At 39.6% G+C, this 16,092-nt stretch overlaps 1 protein-coding gene across 1 annotated transcript in view; it reads right to left on the reverse strand.

Moving 5' to 3' along the window:
• The window catches only part of PHC2 (polyhomeotic homolog 2), a 182,697-nt gene that overhangs the window by 95,936 nt on the left and 70,669 nt on the right, over nt 1-16,092 (reverse strand). The window contains exon 3 of the mRNA XM_008055735.2: nt 15,958-15,975. The gene's annotated coding sequence lies outside the window, so the exon portion shown is untranslated. The remainder of the gene's footprint in view (nt 1-15,957; nt 15,976-16,092) is intronic.

Raw genomic sequence — 16,092 nt, forward strand, 5'->3', positions numbered from 1 at the left:
CATGCCTGTAATTCCGGCTACTCGGAAGGCTGAGGCAGAAGGATCGCTGGAACCCAGCAGGTCGAGGCTGCAGTGGCCGGGAGCATAAATGCCCAGAAATGACAGGGATTAAAGAACTAGCAAACAAGGCTATAAAACACCTTTAATCATATGTTCTACATGTTCAAGAAGTAAAGAAAAACATGACCATGAGGACAAGAGAAAAGGAACAATATAAAAGAGACCTAAATAAAACTTTTATAGACTAGAAATACAACATCTGAAACCAAAAATAAATGGGATGAGATTAATAACAGATGAGAAACTTCAGAAAATCAGTGAACATGAAGATACTGTATTAGAAATTATCCAAAATGAAGCACAGAGAGACAGAAGATTAAATAAAAATGAACAAAGCATCAGTGACCTGTGGGATAATATCAAGCAATCTAATATTCATAAAATTGGAGTTCCAAAAGGAAAGATACTTGGGGAGGAAGGGAACAGAAAAAAATGTGGACATAGCTAAAAGTTTTCCAAATTTGGTGAAAACTATAAACCCATAGATCCAGGAAGCCTAAATCCAAGCACAAGATAAAGAAAATGATTCCAAGAAACACTGTAATCAAATTGCTGAAGTAATAAAATCTTAAAAGTAGCTAGAGAAAAAAGACATCGCAGAGGACCAAATATAAGAATTACAGCAGGTTTCTTATAAACTATGCAAACTAGCAGGCAATGGATAGACATTAGAGTTCTGAAAGAAAAAACTGTAAAATTAGAATTCCTTATCTAAAGTAAAAAAAATTTCTCAAAATGAAGATAAAATATAACTTTTCAGACACATAAACACTGAAAGAATTAATTACAGCATAACTACACTACCAAAAATGTTACAGAAAGTTCTTTAGGCTAAAGTTAATTGATAACAGATAGAAACATGAAGGAAATAAAAAGAGTGTCAAACAGTAAATAGGTGGGTAAATATAAGTCATGTTTTCTTATTTTTAAATATCTTTAAAAATATAATTGGCTGCCTGGCTGGGAGCAGCCTCATGTGCCTCTCTTGCTGGGAGCAGCTTCTGGAGCTGGACCAACCCAGGATGGCTGCCTCTGATGGGACTCTAGTGCTACACCAAAAGGTGAGGTGAAGTTAGGGTGGCGACGATTGGCCAGTTACCAAAGAGGCAAGCTGCTTAGACTTTATGAACCCCAGTTTCCTCATTTGTAAAATGGAAACAAGAATGCCCCACTGTCCTCCTCTCAGGATTATGGGAAGACTAAATCCTTGTATGGATTTATTCTGGCTTTATAAAAAATTTTTTAAAATTCCTAACTAAAAAAAAAATATATAACTGACCACTTAAAGCCAAAATTATAATAAGTTCTACTATACATAAAGTAATATATATTATTTGATGATACAAAGGAATAAGTTAAATGTTTATATCATAAACAGGAAAACAATACTAAAAAAGATAAAACAAATATGTATAGGCAATAATTCAATAATAAGGATAAATTTTGGACTTACAAATAAGAAACTACAATAATCCAAAATAAGGCAATGAAAGATTAAAAAAAAAAAAAGGAACCAATAACAGGACAAATAGAAAACAAAGAGCAAGATTGTCAGGTTAAAGCCAGCCATACCAATATTTATAATAAATGTAAATTGCTTAAACATTTCAGTTAAGGCTGGGCATGGTGGCTCAAGCCTGTAATCCCTGCACTTGGGAGGCTGAGGTGAGAGGATTGATTGCCTGAGCCCATGGGTTCGAGACCAGCCTGGGCAACATGGTGAGAACTTGTCTCTATGATTAAAAAATAAAATAAAATAAAACAACATTCCAATTAAAAGGCAAAAATTGTCATATTGAATTAAAAATCAAACACACTTTAAAAATAAAGATATATGTAGGTTAAAAGTGAAATGGTGGAAAATATACACCATGCAAGCAACAACCATATGAAAACTATAGTGACCATATTAATATTGGACAAAATAGACTGCAGAAGGAATATTATCATGAACAAAGAAGGTAATTCTATAATGATATAGAGCTCAATTCATCAAGAGGACATATAATCTTAAATGTATATGCTCCCAGCAACAGAATTTCAAAACTTATAAAGCAAGAACTGATAGAACTAAAAGGAGGAAAAGACTAATTTACAATTATAATTGGAGATTTCAATACTCCTCTCTTAGTAATTGATGAAACAAGTAGACATAAAAGTTAATAAAGATATAAAAGACTTGAACAACACTGCCAACCTAATTTAGATTAAGACAGTAAATACATTTCAAATGCTTATACCAGCATCTGGCACATGGTAAGCACTATATATATACATTTGCTAAAATATTATACATGTTATATAAATTGGTTGTCTTTCTTAAGTCATAATATTTGCCTTCAAAATGAACTAAGCAGTATGATAAGTGATTGTTCTCATTGTATTAGGTTCCCTGTTGCTTCCATTAACAAATTACCACAATCTTAGTGGCATAAAACAACAGAAATTTATTCTTTCATAGTTCTGGAGGCCAGAAGTTCCATATTAGTTTCATTGGATTGAAATCAAAGGGCCAGCAGGCTGTGTTTCCTCTAGAGGTTCTAGGGAAGAATCTAGTCCCTTGACTCTTCCAGGTTCTTTCTGGTGGCTGCCAGGATTCCTTTGCTTGTGGACATATCACTCCAATCTTTGCCACTATGTTTACATTGCCTCCACTTTGTCTGTGTCTCCCTCTGCCTCTCTCTTATAAGGACATTGCAATTAGATTTGGGGCCCACCCAGATAAAACCTCATCACAACCAGATACTTAATCACATCTGCAAAGACCCCTTTTCCTTATAAGATAACTCCTTAAGGGACAATTTCCCCAAGCTGAGTTTTGCCCTCTGCTCTCACACTACAACAATCATCAACACAGAAGACTTCTGTGACCCAGTGTGGGGGTTTCTTCCCACCAACAAGCAGTAGGCACAAGCTGGGTGTCCTCCAATTCAATTTCAACACCATCTACCTGAAGATAGCCTCAGATACCACAGAGTGAGGGCTCAATCTCACAAGACTTTTCCCCCACCATATACCAGTCATAAGTCTGGACCTCTGGAACTTCTGACCAACTGGCTTCAAGTTGAGGTTCCCACAAGCCCCTCTTTGAGTTCAATTAATTTGCAGGAGCAGCTCACAGCACTTGGGAAAACACATTTGCCAGTTTATTTTATTTATTTATTCTTGAGTTGGAGTCTCACTCTGTCACCCAGACTGGAGTGCAGTGCCCGCTCCCGACCACCATAGCCTCGACCCACTGGGCTCCGGCAATCCTTCTGCCTCAGCCTTCCAAGTAGCTGGAACTACAGGCGTGCGCTACCACGCCCGGCTCATTTTTGATTTATTGTAGAGATGAGGTCTCGCCAAGTTGCCCAGGTGGGTCTTGAACCCGCGGACTCAGGCAATCCACTCACCTCAGCCTCCCAAAGGCACGGGATTACAGGCTGAGCCACCGAGCCCGGCTGCCAGTTTATTTTAAAGAGTATTGCAAAGGATATAGATGAAGAGATGCACAGGGCAAGGCATGGGGGAAGGGGAATAGAGCTTCCATACTTTCCCTAGAGGCACCATCCTCCAGGAACCCCCACATGTTCAGCTATTCAGAAGCTCTCTAAAACTAGTCCTTTTGGGTTTTTACAGAAGTCTCAAGATATTAGCACTCCTTCTCCCATTGTATAGGGCAGGACCCTCTTTGGGCGAATCTTAAAATCAATAATCAAAAAGGCCAGGGTGTGGAGGCAGGCACAGTGGCTTACACCTATAATCCCAGCATGTTAGAAAGCCAAGGCAGGAGGACCATTTGAATCCAGGAATTTGAGACTAGCTTGGGGCAACATAGTGAGACCTCGTCTCTACAAAAAAAAAAAAAAAATTATCTGGGCATGGTGGCAGGTGCCTGTAGTGCTAGCTACTCGGGAGGCTGAGGCAGGATTACCTGATCCCAGGAGGTCAAGGCTGCAGTAAGCTGAGACCATGTCATTGCTCTCCAGCCTGGGTGACAGAGTGAGACTCTGATTCAAAATAAAGGAAAGAAGGTTGGAGCAGGTGAAAGGTGGACAGGAGAAGATGAAGATATTTTGTTTCTGAGGCCTGCCCCTGAGGTCTACACACCCAACATTATAACAAAAGACCGTAACAAGAGCTATGGGAGTTATGAGTCAGGAAGGTGGATGAAAACCAATATATATCATAACACCTCAGCAACATTTTCAGGTTCTGAGGATTAGGATCTAATATACTTGGGTGGTCATTATTTAGCCTACTACAGTCATCTCTAGAAATAGATTGGTTTAGTATAGAAATCATAACATACACAACATTTGTTTTTAAAGGATATTTAGTTCTTTTTACAGCAAACCTGTTAGTACATGCAACCATGTTCCAAAGCACAATCCATTCACCTGAAGGTGGGTCCCAAAACAGTAAGCATAGTGTCCACAATGAACTATAGCACCTCTATAGTGCTACATGCAAATTCAAATCTATACAATTATGACACTGACCACCAACTTTGGGAGTGAGGGATAAAACAGATTAAGAAAGCTGGGTTCGGTGGCTCAGCCTGTAATCCCGCGCCTTTGGGAGGCTGAGGTGAGTGGATTGCCTGAGCCCACGGGTTCGAGACCCACCTGGGCAACTTGGCGAGACCTCATCTCTACAATAAATCAAAAATGAGCTGGGTGTGGTAGCGCGTGCCTGTAGTTCCAGCTACTTGGAAGGCTGAGGCGGAAGGATTGCCGGAGACCAGCAGGTCGTGGCTGCGGTGGCCGGGAGCGGCCACTGCACTCCAGTCTGGGCGACAGAGTGACACTTCAACTCAAAAAAAAACAAAAACAAAAACAAACAAACAAAAAACAGATTAAGATATCTCATAAAAATCAAAAAAATCAGGAGAAACTAGATTTGATGATGACAGGTATGACTAAAGGAAGGTTGAAGAAAATTGACTCACTGTTAATGACCACTGGTACCTGCACTTAGACCTTGTATATGTACGTCACGCAATAGTGAAGAGCTTCAGTTCTAGAGTCAGTCCTCAGTTTGAAAATCTGGCACTCTAACGTATTTGTGATTTGACCTTGGGCAAGTCATTTGACCTCTTTGAGCCTGTTTCTTCAACTATAAAATGGAAATAATGTGAATACTTGCCTCACAGATTAAATAAGAACTCACGTAATGCTCTTGCATGACAATTAGCATATATGAGTTCAATAAATTATAATTATAATTACTATTATGTAATGAATACTACTATTTCTAATACAGCTCCATCTTCTATTCTGTCTCAGGGGTAGTATTGCTTCATCTTTAGTCTCTTTATTGTCAGGAGCAGATATGTTATTCCTCTGGAGTCTGTGATCTCATGGGGGGAAACACACCATAGAGAAAAAGCAAAGAAAATAATGTAGTGGGAAACTGTCAGGGGAGGGAGGGTGGGATTGGCAGTTGAGGGAAACTGCTATGGGAGAGAGGGGCATACCTCATCAACAAGGGTACCTGCATGATCAATGTTTGTATACCTAAACCTGAAATGTACCCCACATCTTTATAATAAAAATTAAAATAAAAAAAACCAAGAAAATAATGTAGTCTGCAATTCTGGTATGCATATCCTTGGGGCAACAGGAAAAGAATAATAAAGGACTTTGTAAGCCAGCAAAAGACAGGAAATAGAGCAAAGAGTTGGAAATATGAACTACCAGGGCTAACATACTATACTTGAGGTTTGGGGAAAATGAGAAAGAATTAAGAATTTAAATAGCAGAAATCTTAAAAAGGGATGTAATAAATTTATTTCTTTATAGGAATGCATTAAATGATTAGAACTTTACACTTTGAAAAGATGAAAGCTGAGAGGAAGGAATTATGACAGATATAGTGAAATCATGAAGAATACAGATAAACACAAGCTTGCTCACTTTAACACACTGGAAGTCCATTATGAGGACTAATATGAAGCAGAGGATAGATGTGGAAAGCTGAAAACTCAAGAAAGTTTGTGGTCCTAAATGTTACAAGCAACTCCAAGACATGGGTGGTGTGTTGTTTCTCTCAGTATTTCTAGCATTAATAAATTGGGGCTGAATCAACAAATCTACATATTCTATAGTAAAACTACTGGCAGTGGACAAGATGTTGAATTAGAGAAGTCGAATAAGAGGTTCCTTTTTAATTGCATGATTCTGTCTCTGGTCTCACTCCTGTCCAAATCACCCTCCACAATGCTGATGTGATTTTTTTTTTTAAACACAGGGTCTTACCCTGTTGCCCAGGCTGGAGTACAGTGACACAATCATAGCTCACTGTAATCTTGAACTCCTAGCTCAAGCAATCCTCCCACCTCAGCCACCTGAATAGCTAGGACTATAGACATAGACATAAGTTATCATGACCAGTTTTTTAAAAAAAATTTTTTTGTAGAGACAGAGTCTTGCTATGTTGCCCAGGCTGATCTTGAACTCCTGGCCTCAGGTGATCCTTCCACCTTAGCCTCCCAAACTACTGGGATTACAGGCATGAGCCACTGTGCCCGGCCTGATGTGCTCTTTCTACAAGACAAATCTGATCATGTTACTCCTAAGGGGCCTAACAGCTTCCATGGCCTCTACCATAAAGTCCAAATTTTTTAGCACAGAAATCCAAGCCTTTTGTGATTTGATGCCAGTCTATTTCTCAACCTTGTTTCTGCAACTACCTTTCTCATATGTTACACAGTCTTGTCAGGTTGTTTGGAGTTCCCCCATATGTGCTCTCTCATGCATAGACCATCTTTGTACATACTGTTTCCCGTCTGCTTGCGGAGCTCCTCCTTATCCTTCAAATGTCACTTTCTCCTGTTAGGAATATAACTTTTCCTAACATTTATTAGCAAGGTTAAGTGATCCCTTCTCTAAGCTTTCAAAACAACTTGTCCATATTTCTGTTATGCCACTAATTACAGTACCATAATTAATGTTTCCATGTCTGTCTTTCTTTAGAAATCTCTGGGGTATCAGGCTTGGGTTCTATTCATCTTTGCACTCCCAGCCATAAGAATGGGGTATAGGAACTCTTAAAATGTTTATTGAATACATGAATAGATTGTGGAGGCCAAAAACAGAAATAAAGCTTAACTTCTTGAGTGAACAAGACACAATGGGATACTAAAAGACAGTGAGGGATGGGCAGGTCTATCCCTGTAATTAGATTTTGTCATGGTTGGCAGCTACAATACTCCCCTCCAATTGTCCCTTGCTCACATGATCAGAGACCACATTTTGGGCTGAATATACTACAGGTCTGACCCAGCATGACATTCCTTGTCTCATAGTATTTCCAACCATTTCTCATATTCCCTTTGCCTTTGAGAAAGCATTTTCATTTTCACGTGCTTTAGAAGCACAATATTTTGTGAAGCAACCTCTATTTCAAAATGCTGTAAAAGCTGGGTTCTGCCTTCTTACTCAAATTATTTTTTCTCTTACTAAGTGGAACAGAAAACTTCAGTGCTAAGTTAAGGATGAGAATAATCTGAGCCCAAACTTACTGTACAACTTTAGGAAACTTATTATATTTCTATACATCTCAATTTTGTCTTCTCTCAATTGAAAGCAACTCTACTGTCTAGGAGGTCACAGGAAATAATAAAAGGCAAAACTCACATGGTGCTTGTAATGCACCTCACATGTATTAACCTGTTTAATTCTATAATTCTTCAAGGTAGGGACTAGGATTCTCCCCATTAGCCCCAAGAAGACTGGAGCACAGAGAGAGAGAAGACTGGGAAGGTCATAGTTAATGGGGGGTTGGGGGGTGGGCAGTGGTAAGGTTGAATCCTAGCACTCTGGCTCTAGGTTCCCCACAGTTAACCATTACCCCCTACTGCCTCTCTGCAGGCCAATGAAGTACTGTGCACAGACGAAACTCCAGGACAGCAAAGTATGAAAGGGTTTATAAATTATAATTTTTTCAGACAAATGCAAGCCTTATTTGTAACTGAAAACAAAATAAAACCAAGAAGAAAAGGAATGGAGACACGGAATGGTAGGCTTAAGATACTGGACAGTAGTCCATATTTCAATCCAAGTGTATTTTTCGGCTGAGATTTTACAACCTCAAACCATCCATCATTTACAGCTAAAATAGGAAAGATCTCTGCTGGGCATGGTGGCTCAAGCCTGTAATCCCAGCACTTTGGGAGGCTGAGGCGAGAAGACTGCCTGAGCTCAGGGGTTCAAGACCAGACTGGGCAACTTGGTGAGACCTTGTCTCCACAATAAATCAAAAAATAAGCTGGGCGTGGTAGCACATGCCTGTAGTTCCAGCTACTTGGAAGGCTGAGGTGAAAGGGTTGCCTGAGCATAGCTGGTTCGGGCTATGGTAGCTGTGAGTGTGCCACTGCACTCCAACCTGGGTGACAGAATGAGATTCCGACTAAAAAAAAGGAAGGATCTTTTGTGATTTTAGCCATCAAGGAGATGGATTTGTCCTTCACTGGTAATATACCTACAACTAAGATAACACTGTCACTAGATAAACATCTATCTTGGAGCGTGACTTCATGAATCAATGAATGGTTTTTCTCAGGAGAAACAACAAAAGAATAGAAGGAACACAAGGTACCTTGTGTTTTGCTTTTTATTCAGAAACAAACTTTTATTTTGCAAAAAAAGTCTTTAAATATTTAATTAATCTCAAATCACCATCTACTAAAAACATTTAGAATGAAAGTTAAGGAACATCCACTAGGTATAATACAGTACCTTTAAATTATCAAACACTTATAACTATAATTCCTTCTGGGCAATAGACCATTTAGAAAATGTCAAATATGCACTTGTTAAATAAATTAATACTATTTCAGAGTTGGATGCATAGAAGCTCTGCATTTCTAGATAGTTCCTAGAAGAAATGGGTACCTTATAATGGCCATAATTTGTTCTGGAGAATGCTACTACTCAACATCTTTTTAAGAGGGAGAACTTACTCCTCAATTCTCTTGAAAAGTCTAAAGTTGCCTTTATCTGTTCCCATGGTTTCTACATCTTTTTCTTCCTCAATTAGAGAGAAAACAGAAAAAGATCAGGTTACATTGCTTTTTTGGGCTTGTATAAATTCCTGTGAGGTTCTCTCTTCTGTCAGAAAAAGTTTCCTTGGCAACCATATTTACACATTCAATTCCCTCCCCTCCTTTGATTCACTGATTAGTATAAAAACTAATTTACATTGATTTTCTGAAGCTTACAAGTTAATCAGTCTAATAGACTCACAAAATTTTAGATCCTGGTCTCTGCCTAAAACTCGTTTCTTAAAGGGCATGTTCACATTCTTTAGAAATTTATAATCCTTATGAATATTTTAAAACACATTTAATATGTATGCTGAAAGTTTCTGGCTATAGGTAGAGAAAATAATATTCTCCTAAGGGTATCTGGTCAATATTATTAGTTAGGAAGCAAGAGACAAAGAGGTACCTTAGTTCTAAGTAAGCAAGGGGTCAGATTCTTATCCAGCTATGATAAGGCACTGAGAGAAGCGTCAATGGCCAAGACAAAAAGTCTAGGCCACGTGAAATGATGAATTAGTCTAAAATTCTGGGTAATCAGAGGTCAGGACCTGGGTAACAGGAATGGGGCATGAGTTATCAAGAATGCAAGAATGGAGTTTCATTAATTAATTCTCCAAGTATTTATTAAGCACCTACTAGTGCTTGGTGCTGGGAAAATAGTGCTGAATAAACAAGACATGGGCCTGCCTACATAAAGTTTATAGTTAAATATTTGAGTAGTGAACCAATGTTGACATTGCTATTGAACCATGCATCTTTGGGCTAGGGGTTCACTACATAATTTCCTATAAGGACCAGAAATAATTTCAGAGTAGGAATGACACAGAATGTATAGATAAAAAGTTTGGCAACCCCTTTGGGTACCCTCCCACTATGGGAACTTTCTGTCCTCTCAATAAATCCTGCTTTCTTAAAAAAAAAAAAAAGACAAGTTCAAGAAGTCTTCACTGGAGTAGATGAGTTGGCAAGTCAAGCAGTCTTTGACAGAGACAACGGTTTCTTTACATTTAAGCTGTAACAACAATGATACATCAGCCCATAAATGGGGAACTGAAGAAGAGCATATTTGCTGTAGAGAACAAGGTTAGATACTTTGCAGTATACCTAAATTTTCTGAAGAAAAGAGTAAAAGTAGATAAAGGTATGAGCTATTCTTAAGTTCACTCAATAACTATTTATTGAGCATCCATGATGTTCAAGGAATAACTTTAAGAATTGAGGTTATGCACATGAAAAAGACAGCCTCTAGCAATTACAAAAATGTGGTAAGTGCTATAATGAGATGTTAAAGTACAAAGGAAGATCAGAGAGGAGGAATACTAATTATTATTTTTTATTTTTTTATTTTTTGAGTTGGAGTCTCACTCTGTCGCCCAGACTGGAGCGCAGTGGCCGCTCCCGGCCACCACAGCCTCGACCTGCTGGGCTCCGGCAATCCTTCCGCCTCAGCCTTCCGAGTAGCTGGAATTACAGGCATGCGCTACCACGCCCGGCTGATTTTTTGATTTATTGTAAAGACGAGGTCTTGCTGCCCAGGCGGGTCTTGAACCGGCGGGCTCAGGCAATTCATTCACCTCAGCCTCCCAAAGGCGCAGGATTACAGGCTGAGCCACTGAGCCCGGCTGAGGAATACTAATTCTTAAAAAGCAAGCTGGGAAATGCTTCTGATAAGCAATGTTTTAATTCAGTCTTAAAAGAGAAATAGAAATGTTGTTTTAAGCCATACATTTTAGGGTAATTTGTTAAGCAGCAATAGATTACTATAGTGCCTTTTGGAGATTATTCCACAGCACAAATAGGAGACTATGGAGAGCATCTAGCCATCCAAGCTTTGTTTCATGACATATACCACAGGTTATATCAGAAATCTCTTCACATTTCTAATCTCACATAGTTTTAGGCTTACCAGGTCTTTGTTGGGAATAGAAAATGAGAAGAAGCACTCTGAATGGAAATGAGACAGGTAATGGGAGAAGGCATTTCAGTCTTGTCTGACTTCTTCCACAAAGGAATCCTGGTTGGTTGGAGTAGGACTTGGTCAAGTGGTCAGTTAGTGTCAAGTGATGCTGGAACATGGCCAAATCATTACTCGGAGAGACCAGGAGTTGGAGGAGCAAGAGAATGGGTAAAAGTCATTGTTGAGAGAGTAATAGCCATGAGAACCAAAAATACCTAATTTGTTATCAGTTCCAAGTAGTGACTGTAGAGCCCAAATGAGAGAAAATATAAAAAATTAAGCTTTTCTGCTTTTTGTGATCCATAAGGGTAGATGAAGGAATAGAGCAGGTCACAAAGGCAGGAATAGAACAGGAGCATTCCAAACAATCGTGGTAAACGCTTGGGTTCAAAGCAGCTGGGTAGTCAATGGTTTGAGGGTGGAAGGGTTGTATCAGCCTGGCTAAAGAGGCACCAGATTAGGGCAGACAAACTGTAGTACACCTGTTCCATTCCAATTTCTGTTTCAGTAAGTGGAAAAATGGTTTCCATAGCATCCCATGAGCAAATGGGTTTATTGAACTACAAAAGGAAAAGAAATGAACTCATATTGTATTTAAATTGGGAATGACAACAGCATCAGGACTGTAATTCTATCCAGTGGTACTCTCAAATTGTAATGGATGAGTTTCCAGAAGTCATTCTAAGTAAACAATTCCTTGCCTTTTTATGCTCTATTCTTTGCACACTGACTAGGTATCCATTTAAAGTTCAAAATATTTCCCTTTGTCCCTCATACCACCAGATTCAAGGAGTCCAAAATGAGAGGACCACAGGAAAATGTGATTGTGCGCCACTGCACAGCAAGGAAGTTGGGCCACTACTCAAACCAAAGGCTATAGCACAAAATGCCTTCCCAGCTTCAGGAAATGGTATTGATGCCTTGGGCAGAACTAGCTACGTAACTTGTGGGGCCTGGTGGAAAATGAAAATGCAGGACTTTTTGTTAAAAAATGATTAAGAATTTCAAGATGGCAACACCAGAGCATGAAACTTCTATATACACAGGCTCTGAGAAACTGCACAGGTCACATACCCATGAAGCTTGGCCCTGCCTTCAGAGGCAGTATAGCATGGGTCTTTATAAGAGCTGGATCCAAATCCCATCTCTGCCGTTCATTAGCTATGTGATCTTAGGCAATTTATTTAGCCTTTCTGTGTTGCCAAGAGGTTGTGGAGTTATAATCCAGTGATGGGAGAATCAAATGGAATAATAAATAGAATGTATAAAAAGTGCTTATCACAATGCCTAGTACATAGTAAACACTCAATAAATATAGCTATATTATTAAAGTTATCACAGCTGTAAGGTTAAAATGAATTGCAATTTAGGATATGAAAGAAAGAGAATAATATTTGAAGACAACTAAAATAATGAAGCAGACAAGGAAAATTAAATCTTCTGCTTGACTCTACTACCTTCTCTAACCACTTTCCTATTTCTTTTCCTCCTTCCATTGCCAAACATACAAGGGGTGATCTGTATGTTGTCTCTAATTCTTACCTGCATCTCATGCCACAATTCTCTTTAATCTGGCTTTTTTTTTTTTTGAGTTGGAGTCTCACTCTGTCACCCAGACTGGAGTGCAGTGGCCGCTCCCGGCCACCGCAGCCTCGCCTGCTGGGCTCCGGTGATCCTTCCGCCTCAGCCTTCCAAGTAGCTGGAATGACAGGCGCACGCTACCACGCCCGGCTGATTTTTTTTTAATTTATTGTAGAGATGAGGTCTTACTGCCCAGGTGGGTCTCAAACCCGCGGGCTCAGGCAATCCACTCACCTCAGCCTCCCAAAGCACGGGATTACAGGCTGAGCTGCCAAGACCGGCTTATTCCTTATTTTCTAACATAATAACTTCATTCCTTCTCTCTACCTCCTTAAATGTGGGCAATCTCCATGCTTCAGTCCTTAGTCCTTTATACTTCTGTTTCTATACTATTACCACTGGTGAACCCAGTTGATAATATGGCTTCATATACTTCTATTACATACAACTCCCTGACTTCTCTTTTGAACACTAACCCCTCACTTCCAAATAATTGTGGAATGTATCCACTGAGGAGTTTCAGTATCACCTCAAAATATCTAGCACTTAGCTTTTCTTCTCCTCAAAATGGGCTTTCTTTTCTTTCTGTTCTGTTTCTGCTAATCCTTCACCCAGGGTCAAGACACTATTTGATGTCACTTTATCTCTTGTCCTCCATATTCAATCAGTCACAAAGTCCTGTTTGCTTTTCCTTTATAATACGTATTGACCCATCTCTTCTTAGTTTTACTATATCACCCTAATTAAATTCCTAGTCCTCTCACATCTAGACTATTTAAATAACCTACTAACTTGTTGTGCAGTTCTCTTTCTCTCTCTCTACTGAAGTTTATTTTCCATATTGCTGTTGAAAAATGCCTTAAAATACTACTTTCATGACCCTACACTTTCCTAACCAAATTTTTTTGACTTAAAATCATCTACAGGATAAAGTTAGAGCTTTAACTTCTCAGTTCAGCATTCAATGCCTGCTGCAATCTGGCTTAAACCAACCCTTCCAATCTTAACAACTTCTCTATTTAAACCTTTTGATCTTGCCAGGCTGGCCAGTCCCATCAACTGACTCTTGAAAACTTTCTTCTACATTCTGGCCATATGTTTTATGAACATTACCTTACCTATCTGGAAATCCCTTCAGCTTTCCTTCCAACAAAATTCCCCACGTATCTAAAAAAGCTTTCCTTGAAATCATAGTCCATAATGATCTTTCTCCTTTCTTAATTCCTATAATGCCACATGTTTAGCATCTCAAAAGGTACTGAATTACTGCTTTACATTTGTAATGATTTACTCCTCATCACTATATGGGGTAAATGGCATTATCACAGATGGAGAAACTGAAGTCAAATAACTAGTCCAAAGTCATCTAGCAAGTCCTGGGATCCAAATCCTTGTTTAGCTAAGAATGACTCCCATATTATACCACCTCTCTCATTTTCCTGTCTCCTCCAAATCACAAATACAGCATAGTATTTGCACACAAGCAGGTGTTCAGTAAATATGTTGATTGGGAAGATTGCTTAAACACCACCCATGATTTCCTAGCACTTACAGAATCATCAATCTTAGCAGAGCTCATGAGGCATGTCACCCCAGTGACAACTTCTTTACATGACTTGGTCTGAAATATAGTTCAAAACAGGACATTTGCCAAAAATCGACACAAATAATTCTAAAAATGCATTTTGGTGTAGGCAAAACAAAAAGGCCTTACATCTGATTCAAATAGTGGATGAGTTTTGGGGATGAGGTCTACCTTACTATTTCTGGGCCCATCCTTGCTTTGCTTCCAAATGATCAGGAAGTAAAAATAGGCTGGCTAGTTGATGGCTTATGAGGTAAAACGGACTATTTGCAGTCCTAGAGATAGATGCTAAGACAGCAAAACAGGATTTTCTCTGTTCTGGTGGCCAAGATCTTATTAAAAGAAGTCCAATAAATGCAGATTGTGGGTGGAGATTGGGATCAAGAGAAGAGACTAATAGGAGGGTGAGTGAAAGAAAGGCGGCATGGGAGAGTCTATGGAGGACATGGCCCAGTCTGACAGAGCCACTGCTGTTCTTCACAGCTGGTACCACACAACAGTATGCTCCATCACATTCGCATGATTCATGGTCTCAGTTCTGAACTGCTTGCTCTGACCCATATCACAGTCCAATCCTCCCTTAATCCAGAGCTTTCCAGCTTCTGATCTTATTACTCATTTCCCAAGGTCTCACATATTTGACATCTAGCATGCTTCCCTAGTTAAGACCCAGAATTTCTTCCCTAGATTAGATCATCACTCCCAGGATGCTGTCTCTAGTGTCACACATTAGGCCTAGTTTTCAGGCCCTCTAATTCAGAGCTATTATACGTTACCCCCTTTCCACTTCCATTCGTTAGACACTAACATGGAAAGATTTGGACAATAAAGACCAGGAGTGAGCCTCAGAAAACTGAAGAGGGAAGAATATAGGGGAGAAAAACCATAAGAAAAAAGATTTCACTGGAAAACGGTGGTAGGAATGAGTAATTCTAGGCTACTTTTAGAAAGTTACATTACAAGGAAGGAAAAGGCCATGGCTGGGATGTCAAGCCATTCCCTGGAGATAGCATATTCTTTATGTGGCTGCATTCACTGTGCCCTCTGCTTTGGCTGCCCTTCCTGTCCTCTCCAATTTTCTCTGCAAGGCCAACTCCTATTCATCCTTCAACACCGTGCTGAAATGTGTTCTTCTCTGTAAAGCCTTCCCTGATCCTTTCAGACAGCTAATTGTTCCCTCCTCTGTACTTCCGTGGCTCTTTATATACCCATCTATTATGCTGTTAATCACTTTTACTAGCAATTTTATTCGTTTCTCCCACCACTTCTTTCAAGACAAGGACAAATTATCTTATTCATCTTTGTATTCCCAAGACACAGCAGAGTGCCTGGCATATGCCTAGTGTTTGTTGTTGTGTGATAAAAAGACATCAAGAGCACCCATGGAAGTGGAATTTGCACTTCACTTGCAAAATCAAATTGGATCCTGGTACTTTTCATGTGTAACCACATTTCTCCTTGATTTAGAAGAAAGACGTTAGACTCATAAGGAAATTCTACTGATACCACTGACACATTAGCCAGTTTTTCATCCCCACTGGTTATAGAAATATTCCCCCCCACACACTTCCAAGAAACTCCCAGGGCAGTGTCAGTGGCACATCTCTCGAACAACCTAAGTTGCCACCAGTCTTAGAGAGTTGGGGGAGGGGGGATAATTACAAGACACTTCTGTAGCAGACCTAGGAGAGGAGTGGTGGAGATGAATTTAAACCTCGCCTTATAAGAAATGTGTTAGAAACTCACGTAGAACAGCCGCTTCCTCTGTACATGACAGACCCGATCCAGGTATCCAGCAGTGACCTTTTCCCATGGGTGTCAGGTCATCACCCAGCACAGAAAACGGGGGGGGGGGGGCGCCACTTTTCTTGGGCATCCCTT

The sequence above is a fragment of the Carlito syrichta genome, unplaced genomic scaffold (assembly GCF_000164805.1).
Source record: "Carlito syrichta isolate Samal-C Ts95f unplaced genomic scaffold, Tarsius_syrichta-2.0.1 Scaffold301936, whole genome shotgun sequence".
Lineage (NCBI taxonomy): Eukaryota > Metazoa > Chordata > Mammalia > Primates > Tarsiidae > Carlito > Carlito syrichta.